The sequence below is a fragment of the Talpa europaea genome, assembly GCF_964194135.1.
Source record: "Talpa europaea genome assembly, chromosome: 6".
Lineage (NCBI taxonomy): Eukaryota > Metazoa > Chordata > Mammalia > Eulipotyphla > Talpidae > Talpa > Talpa europaea.
In genome coordinates this window covers 52561245-52571839 of record NC_140072.1, presented here as the reverse complement: position 1 = coordinate 52571839, position 10595 = coordinate 52561245, and positions in this window count along the sequence as shown.

Genomic DNA, 10595 nt, shown 5'->3' with positions numbered 1-10595 from the left:
AATAATAAATTTTATTTTTATATTCCCCCATACAATTGCAACCCCCGCATTCTGACCCCAATCCTTCCCCTCCCACCCCCACCCCCTAAAAAGTGTCTCTGGTTCATAGTTTTTTGTTGATTTTGATTTTCACTTTCTTATAGTTATTCATTTTCCTGATCCCTTATTTAAGTTTTCTAGATTCCTGCTATGAGTGAGACCATCCGGTATTTGCATATCAAAGACATCTTTACAGACACATCACCCAAAGCAGTGATAGTGAAGGCAAAGATCAACAGCTGGGACTACATCAAATTAAAGAGCTTCTGCACAGCAAAAGAGACAATAACAAAAACAAAGAGAAACCCCACCAACTGGGAGAACATTTTTGCACACAACACTAATGATAAAGGACTGATCACAAAAATCTGCAAAGAGCTGATGAGACTCAGCAACAACAAAGAAAATAATCCAGTCAAAAAATGGGCAGAAGAGCTAAAAAGAAACTTCTCTGAAGAGGAAATGCAAATGGCCAACAGGCATATGAAAAAATGTTCAACATCTCTTATAATCAGGGAAATGCAACTCAAAACTACCATGAGATACCATCTTACACCAGTGAGAATGGCACATATTAAAAAAACTAGCAACAGCAAATGTTGGCGAGGTTGTGGAGATAAAGTCATACTCTTGATGGAGAGGACATTTCTGAATGCTCTTTCTTAAAATGGATATCCTCTTACCCCCCATCCCCCCACACAATTTATTCTAAAATATCGTTTTTTTCACTATAAGCCCCTTGTACAAATCTGCAGTTATCTTAATTGTTAACTTGTATACTATGTTTCTCCTGAATCTTAACTTGTATACTATGTGTTTCTCCTGAATATCTCCTGAATCCTCAATCTTTAAGTTTCATTTTGATAAATTTAAATTATACAAATGAATAGCGTTATCTACAGAAATAGTAGATGTAGAGAAGGGAAAATGGATCCTAAACAGAGCATTAGTACATAAACACTCCGAAAACGCTGAGAGGTGGGAGGCAACCAGCATATAAGCTCTAAGAGGAAACAGTCTCATCTGTTTACAGAAACAAAAAACAGACACTGCCACAAAATAACTGTCTAATAAATACTTATTGAATGAATTAGGAAGCTACTGACTTTATTAGAAGGAATTATGCCAAAAAGACTTCTGCAGATACAATAATAGCCTTTACTTAGAAACATGAAGCTAAACATGAAAACAGCAGAAGCGACCTTGTTTTTGTTTTATTACTTTATTTTTTTTTTTTTTTTTTTTTTTTTTATAAATTTTATTGTTATATTCCCCATACAATTGCAGCCCCCCATTCTGACCCCAATCCCTCCCCTCCCGCCCCCCCCCTAAAAGTGTCTCTGGTTCATAGTTTTTTGTTGATTTTGATTTTCACTTTCTTATAGTTATTCATTTTCCTGGTCCATTATTTAAGTTTTTTAGATTCCTGCTATGAGTGAGACCATCCGGTATTTTTCTTTTTCTTTTTGGCTTATTTCGCTGAGCATGATCCCTTCCAGCGCCATCCATGTTGCAGCAAATTGCATGTGTTTATCTTTTTTGAATGCTGAGTAATATTCCATGGTATATATGTACCACATCTTCTTGATCCAGTCATCTATTTTTGGGCATTTGGGTTGTTTCCAAAGCTTAGCTATTGTAAACAGTGCTGCTATAAACATAGGGGTGCAGGTGTTCTTTGGAATTGATGTTTCTGTGTCCTTTGGGTAAATACCTAGGAGTGGAATTGCTGGGTCATATGGAAGCTCTATGTTTAGTAGGTCCAGAAATCTCCACACAGCTTTCCACAGTGGTTGGACCAGTTTGCACTCCCACCAACAGTGCAGAAGAGTTCCTTTTTCTCCACACCCTCGCCAACATTTGTTGTTGCTAGTTTTTTTAATATGTGCCATTCTCACTGGTGTAAGATGGTATCTCATGGTAGTTTTGATTTGCATTTCCCTGATGACAAGTGATGTTGAACATTTTTTCATATGCCTGTTGGCCATTTGCATTTCCTCTTCAGAGAAGTTTCTTTTAAGCTCTTCTGCCCATTTTTTGACTGGATTATTTTCTTTGTTGTTGTTGAGTCTCATCAGCTCTTTGCAGATTTTTGTGATCAGTCCTTTATCATTAGTGTTGGGTGCAAAAATGTTCTCCCAGTTGGTGGGGTTTCTCTTTGTTTTTGTTATTGTCTCTTTTGCTGTGCAAAAGCTCTTTAATTTGATATAGTCCCAGCTGTTTATCTTTGCCTTCACTATCACTGCTTTGGGTGATGTGTCTGTAAAGATGTCTTTGATATGCAAATCACGTAGTGTTTCGCCTATATTTCCTTCTATATATTTTATGGTTTCAGGTCTTATGTCTAGTTCTTTAATCCATTTTGAGTTGATTTTTGTGTATGGTGTGAGGTGGTGGTCAAGCTTCATTCTTTTGCATGTAGCGACCCAGTTTTCCCAGCACCATTTATTGAACAAACTTTCTTTGCTCCAATGCATAGTCTTTGCTCCTTTGTCAAAGATTAGTTGACCATAAATCTGTGGGTTTATTTCTGGATTTTCTATTCGATTCCATTGGTCTGTATGTCTGTTCTTGTTCCAATACCATGCAGTTTTGATGATTATGGCTTTGTAGTATAGTTTGAAGTCTGGGAGTCTGATGCCTCCATTCCCTTCTTTTTTTTTCAGGAGAGCTTTGGCTATTCGGGGTTTTTTGTGATTCCATATGAATTTCATCAATAATTGTTCTATTTCTTTGAAGAATGACATTGAAATTTTGATTGGAATAGCATTGAATCTGTATATTGCTTTTGGAAGGATGGCCATTTTAATAATGTTTATTCTTCCAATCCATGAGCAGGGGATGTCTCTCCATTTCTTTGTGTCTTCTTCTATTTCTTTTAACAGTGTTTTATAGTTTTCTTTGTATAGGTCCTTTACCTCTTTTGTTAGATTTATTCCCAAATATTTGATTTTTTTTGTTTCAATAACAAAAGGGATGGCCTTTTTGATTTCTTCTTCTTCAGATTTATTGTTTGTGTATAGGAAGGCTACTGACTTTTGCGTGTTGATTTTGTATCCTGCCACTTTACTGAACTGATTGATGAGTTGAATTAGCTTTTCTGTGGAGTTTTTGGGGTTCTCTATGTATAATATCATATCGTCTGCAAATAGTGATAGTTTGACTTCTTCTTTTCCTATTTGGATTCCTTGGATGTCTTTCTCTTGTCTTATTGCCCTGGCTAGGACTTCCAGTATTATATTGAAAAGCAATGGTGAGAGTGGACATCCTTGTCTTGTTCCAGATCTTAATGGAATTGCTTTCAGCTTTTCACCATTGAGAATGATACTGGCTGTTGGCTTGTCATAGATGGCCTTTATGATGTTGAGGTATGGTCCTTGTATCCCAAGAACTTCAAGGGCTTTTATCATGAATGGGTGTTGCACTTTGTCGAAAGCTTTCTCAGCATCTATTGATATTATCATATGGTTTTTATATTTCTTTTTGTTGATGTGTTGGATAACGTTGATTGATTTTCGGATGTTAAACCATCCTTGTGCCCCTGGAATGAATCCAACTTGGTCGTGGTGAATTATCTTATGGATACATTGTTGGATTCTGATAGCTAAAATTTTATTGAGGATTTTTGCATCAGTGTTCATTAGGGAGATTGGCCTGTAGTTTTCCTTTTTTGTGTTGTCCTTGTTCGGTTTTGGTATTAGTGTAATGTTGGCTTCATAGAACGTGTTTGGTATTGTCCCTTCCTTCTCAATTTTTTGGAAGAGTTTGTGAAGGATAGGCACTAATTCGTCTCTGAATGTTTGGTAGAATTCATTTGTAAATCCATCAGGTCCTGGGCTTTTGTTTTTGGGGAGGTTTTTGATTACCATTTCAATTTCGCTAATTGTAATTGGTCTGTTTAGGTGTTCTATTTCTTCTTTATCTAGCTTTGGGTGATTGTAGAGTTGTAGGAATTTGTCCATCTCCTCTAGATTGTTAAACTTGTTTCCATATAACTGTTCATAGTAGTTACTGATTATTCTTTTGATTTCTGCTGTGTCCGTTGTGATTTCTCCTCTTTCATTGATGATCCTGTTTATTTGTGCTTTCTCCCTTTTTTCCTTTGTGAGCCTGGCTAGGGGTTTGTCTATTTTATTGATTTTTTCAAAGAACCAGCTCTTGGTTTCATTGATCTTTTGGATTGTTTTTTTAGTTTCAATTTCATTTATTTCTGCTTTGGTTTTTATTATTTCTTTTCTTCTACTGGTTTTGGGGTTTTCTTGTTGTTCTTTTTCTAGATCTTTGAGCTTCGAGATTAGGTTGTTTCTTTGCGTTCTTTCTTGTTTCTTGATGTGAGCTTCTATTGCTATATATTTTCCTCTTATTACTGCTTTTGCTGCATCCCATACATTTAGGATATTGGTGTCCTCCTTGTCGTTCAATTCAAAAAATTTTTTAATTTCTTCTTTGATCTCCTCATTAGTCCAATGGTCTTCCAGTAGTGTGGTTTTTAATCTCCATGAGGTAGGAATGTTCCTTGCCTTCTTTTTATGGTTTATTTCTAGTTTGATGCCTTCATGGTCAGAAAAGATGGTTGATATGATTTCAATCTTGGTGTATCTGTTGATGTTTGTCTTGTGCCCCAGTATGTGATCGATCCTGGAGAATGATCCGTGTGCGCTTGAGAAAAATGTGTACTCCGTTTTTTTGGGGTTTAGTGTTCTATAGATGTCTGTTAAGCCCAATTGCTCTAGGTCTTTATTTAGAGCTTTGGTTTCTTTACTTATTTTTTGTCTTGTTGATCTATCCATTGTTGATAGTGGTGTGTTGAAGTCTCCCACTACGTATGTGTTTTCTCTGATGTCTGTTTTCAGAGAGGACAACAGTTGTCTGATATATTTTGGTGCTCCTTCGTTTGGTGAGTATATGTTAATGAGTGTTATTTCTTCTTGAAGTATTGTCCCCTTGATCATAATGTAGTGACCATTGGGGTCTCTTTTTATCTTTTTGAGTTTGAAATCTGTTTTATCTGATATAAGTATAGCTGTTCCTGCTTTCTTTTTTGGTCCATTTGCTTGTAGGATTGTTTTCCATCCTTTAACTTTGAGCCTATTTTTATCTTTTGTAGCTAAATGTGTTTCCTGGAGACAGCAAAAGGTTGGGTTTTGTTTCTTAATCCAGGCTGCAACTCTGTGTCTTTTTATTGAAGAGTTTAGTCCATTTACATTTAGAGTTAATATTGATATGTTAACATCTGTATTTGCCATTGTGTTTGTCTTTCCTTTGATTTTATTTATTTATTCTTTTAATAACTTTTTTTTTTTTTGGCCTTCTTTCATTGTTATTCATCGCTCTGAGGTTCTGGCTTTAGGACTCCTTGTAGTATTTTTTGGAGTGGGGGTTTAGTTGCAATGAAATTCCGGAGTTTCTGTTTGTCTGGGAAGGTCCATATTCTTTCTTCAAAGAGGAAGGAGAGCTTTGCGGGATAGAGTATTCTTGGTTGGCATCTGTTTTCTTGGAGTCTGTTGACTATGTCCCTCCACTCTCTCCTTGCCCGTAGTGTTTCTTCGGAGAAGTCTGATGTCAGCCTGATTGGTTTTCCTTTGAATGTTATCTGTTTCTTCCCTCTTGCCAGCTTCATTATTTTTTCCTTGTCCTGGATTCTTGGGAGCTTTACTATTATGTGTCTTGCTGTATTTTTCCTTTCGTCGTGGAAGTTTGGTGTTCTTCTTGCTTCTTGTATATCAATTTTCAGCTCCTTCTTCACATTTGGGAAGTTCTCTTCAATTATCTCTTTGAATATTTTCTCTGTTCCTACATCTCTCTCCTCTCCTTCTGGTATTCCTATAACTCTTATATTTCCTTTCCTCATGGAGTCAGATAGTTCCCGAAGTCTTTCTTCGTTCTTTTTCCTTCGTACTTCTCTTTCCTTCTCTGTTTTGGTTCTTTTTATTTCTGTGTCTTCAAGATTACTTATTCGTTCTTCCATTTCATCTATTCTGCTTTCATTGCTTTTCCCAGAATTCTTTAGTTCTTCCATTAATTCTTTGATCTCCTGCATTTCTTTTACTTCCCTCTTTAGGGACTCAATTTCTTTCTTCTGACCATTGTTTTCCCTCTCTAGGGACTCAATTGCATTCTTCTGATCGTTGATTATTTTTCCCTTATCATTGTTTTCCTTTATGACTTCTGTCAGTTTTTTAATCACGGCAATTTTAAATTCTCTTTCTGGAAGGCTCAGAAATTCTTCCAAGTTATTGTCGTTGCAATCTGGGGGCTGGATTTCTTTTTGTGGTGTGCTTTTTCTCTGGAGAGTTGCTAGGTTGCGTGTGGTTCTTCTCCTCCCTACTGTCTGTTTTCTAATTTGCCGTATGCGTTGGGACACTGTGTTGTTGGGGCTTGCCGGCATCTTGGGTGGGCTTCTCTGTTCCCCTCTGGTTCTTCCAGGAGTCATCTGTCAGTTTCAAGCAGCCTTTACTGGAGAAAGGTCCCTGTTCTAAAATGCCGATGTGGGGACACACTCCCCTGTGCGCCTGGTCTGCCCCGGCGGTGGGTTCCTGCTCCCCTCTGGGCTTGGACTGCAGGCCAGAGGGGGTCTGGCGTGGGCGAACTTCCCCCGCTCACCTCTGGCTCCTGAGGAAGCCTTCTGCAGGTAGTCTTTACTGAAGAAATGTCCCTGTTCTAAAATGGTGATGTGGGACACACTCCCTGCGCTTCTGGTCTCAGGCACACTCTTCTGCGCGCCTGGTCTGCCCCGGCTGTGGGTGCTCGCTCTCCCTGTGGGCTCAGACTACTTGTTCAGAAGGGGCCCGGTGTGGGCTAACTCCCCAGCTGGCCACTAGCTCCTTCAGTAGCCTGTGCTGGGGTCAAGTCGCTAGGTGGCACCAGAGATCTCTCCTAGAGCCCTTGGGGAGCTGATTTTCCACCCCGTGGGACAGGGAGCAGAGCGGGGATGGTAGGGTACACCTCAACGGCTTTGGGGTGCTGTGTCTGCCTTGTGCCCCACCGTCGTGGGGAACCCACGCCCCTAATTTCGTGCCCCGGGTCTCAGTTCCAAAGCCCTCAGTTCCAGGACGCGGGCTGTAGCCCAGATCAGTGGCGCGGGAATGGCGCCTTTTGAATCCCGCTCCCCTGCCTGGGCGCCTTGTTCCTGCTCACTCAGGGAGGGCCTCCGCCGTCTCCCCCTAATTTCGTGCCCAGGGTCTCAGTTCCAAAGACCTCAGTTCCAGGACGCAGGCTGTAGCCCAGATCAGTGGCGCGGGAATGGCGCCTTTTGAATCCCGCTCCCCTGCCTGGGCGCCTTGTTCCTGCTCACTCAGGGAGGGCCTCCGCCGTCTCCCCGCAAGCCTAGGTCGCAGGCGCAGGGCCCTGGGCAGCTGCAATCCGAGCGCCGCTTTCGCGCAAGCTTACCGGGCGGCCGGGGCTGTGTGCTGGTGCAGGTCTCCTCCTGGGGGGCGGGGCTCTTTAATGGCGCCTGGAGCTCACCTCCGCGGCGGATCCTGCAGGGTTCGCCTCAGCTCCCGTTCACGGGGTGTGGTGGCTGAAATAGTTCCTTTCCACTCACAGTCCCACTTGCTGCGTCCGTTTTTCTTGTTGGGCGTTTTGGTTTGTTGTTTTCCTCCTCTCTGCCGGTCGGAGAGTGCCGCCTCTGTGGGCGGGGGAGGGGAGCAGGGTTCTGCGCTTCCCTCCCTTCTCGTCCTCTTTTATGGCAACTTTCTTCTTCGGGCAGTTTGCTGGAGTCGTCCGTTTATCTTCCGTGTCCCAGTTCTCACTGGGACCTGCCGCTTTTCCTCCCTATTAACTTTTTTTAATGGGAGATCTTACTCGCAGCGTCTCCTCGCCGCCATGTTGCTCCGCCCCCTTGTTTTATTACTTTAATATGAATTGCTTTGTGTTTATTTTTTATCTGTAATATATTTTATTGTATTTATTTTTTGTTTTTTATTATTTTTTATTTTAACATTTATCATTTTTTACATTTTTTTAGACAATACTTGCTCCCCCCCACCCCTTTCAGATTGAATTCCCATAGAATTTTCTCCCAAGTCACCAGTGCACCATCACCACAGTCCCCTGTGCTCCTCCCTTCCTCCCTCTCACCCCTCTCCCTCCTCCCCTGCAGTATGTGTCTGGTTTATAGTTGTCTGTTTTTGCTTTGTTGTGTTTTGTACTGTTATTATTTTTTTTTTACACTGATGTCTTATTTGGCTCCCCTATATTCCTGCTATAAGTGAAACCATCCAATATTTTCCTTTTTCCTTCTGGTTTATTTCACTGAGCATAATTCCTTCTAGTTCCAACCACATTGCTGCTCATGGCATGAGTTTATCTTTTTTGATTGCTGAATAATATTCCATTATGTATATACACCACATCTTCTTGATCCAGTCATCTATTTTGGGGCATTTGGGTTGTTTATAGGTTTTACCTATTGTAAATAGTGCTGCAATAAATATAGGTGTACAGGTGCTCTTTTGAATCACTTTTTGTGTCCAACAGGCATATGAAAAAATGCTCAGCGTCCCTTATAATTAGGGAAATGCAAATCAAAACCACACTGAGACACCACCTTACACCAGTAAGAATGGCACATATAAAAAAAAAAACAAGGAACAACAAATGTTGGTGAGGATGCAGAGAAAAAGGAACTCTCTTACATTGCTGGTGGGAGTGCAAACTGGTCCAACTGCTGTGGAAAGCTGTCTGGAGGTTCCTCAGTCAATTAAAAATGAATTACTTTATGTTTAAAATGCAAGGCGAAGCATTTGCTAACTATGTTGACTACAGCTCAGTGAAAGAATATTGAAATAAGAGGTGCTATCACATGTATGTTAAACCTTAGAGGAAGAGGTTAAAGATCAGTTGTGTAGAAACCACTTGCCAAATGTAAAACTGTCAGATTCTTCAAAGGGGCTTCTACAGTTAAACTAAAGAGATCCAAATATCCATCATTTTTACTTTGCTCTCAGAACTCAGATGAAACCTGCACAGCACAAAACTTTACATTTCTTCTATTCTATTCAGTATTACTCAACCCAAACATTTTGGAGGTCCTTCTATCCTTGTACCTGTGGCTTGTACCTACATTTGAAGGAAGACCTATTTTAAATAATATTGCTTAATTTTAAAATTCATTTTCCAATTGTTCACTTCTAGCATATAAAATTTTGAGAATTTTTAAATTCTGTGACCTTGTAAAATTTATTAATTAATTAATTAATGGTTTAAAAACAGAGTTTCTATGATTTTCTGTGCTCTTCATCATGTTGTCTATTTTAGGGACAGTTTCATCTCTTCATTCTGTATGCCTTTCATGTTTTACTTTTAAATTGTCGATTGAGTTGGTTTACAAAATAATGTTGAATGGCAGAAGTGAGAGTGACAGTCGTTGCTTTGTTCTCAGATTGTGAGGAAAGCATTCAGTCTTACAATTAAATGTGATTCTTGTTAAAATTTTTAAAGATATTCTTATCAGGTTGAGAACATTACTATCTATTCCTAATTTTCTCAGAGTTTTAATCATGATTGGATCTTGAATTTTGTTAAATATTGGTTTTTTTGTTCAATTGATAAGATACTGTCTTTTTTTTCATTTTTAAAAGTTAGCACGATAGATTGCATTGATTAATTTTCATATATTCAACCAGCTTTCCATTACTCAGATAAATCTCGTTTTATTATTCTCTTTCTATATTCCTAGATTTGAATTTCAAATATTTTCCTTAAGATTTTTGTGTCTCTGTTCTGAAGAATAATGCTCTATAGTTTAGTGGGGATATAAAGTACATATATATGTGTTTATGCAGAATTGGGCCTTTCAGAATAAATTTTACTGAAAAAAGTTATCCTGGTCTAAAAGCAAGTCTTCAGGAATTAATTTTCAAGTATATAGATAGAGAGCACCAGAGAGATTTCCTTAACTCTAGAGATATGTGCTTACATTTCAAGGGAAAATAAAGCCTGGGACTGTGTAGAAGTCTGATGTTGTAAAATCTGGAGATGCCAGAGTTTTGTTGGCCTTGAGAGAGATACCTTTGAATGTTTTGTGTATCAGTAGTTCATTACTTTTTATTCCTGGTGATTATTACTGTGCATCTATATGACAATTTGTTTATCTTTTCATCAGTTGATGGTCATAAGTGTTAGTTACTGTGTGGGGTTGTTATGAATAAATCTTTCTTGTAAATAGCTAATTGCTTACCTTGCTTTTTTTTTTTTTTTTTGAAATGTGACTCATCCCATTTCATTCTTAGGTATGTCTATTCTGTAGCATTTCCTAAGAGGACTCAGAGTTTCACTATAGTAGATTTTCTCACTCTATGACCTTGATTAAGAAGTAACAATTCGCATTCTTTTTCCAGCTCAAGTTCCACACTGCATTCTTTTTTTCTGGTTCTTTCTTTTTCTAGTGCTGAGATTATGAACATCATGTGACCTCTCTTTCTTTTGTCTAAAAAAAATACCCTTGGGGGAACACTGGGATAAATGGGGTGCTATCAGTTCACATTGCCTAAATAAATTATGCAGTCATGCTTTGACTCATGTTATGTGAGATGTTTCCAGAACTTCTCTTCAAG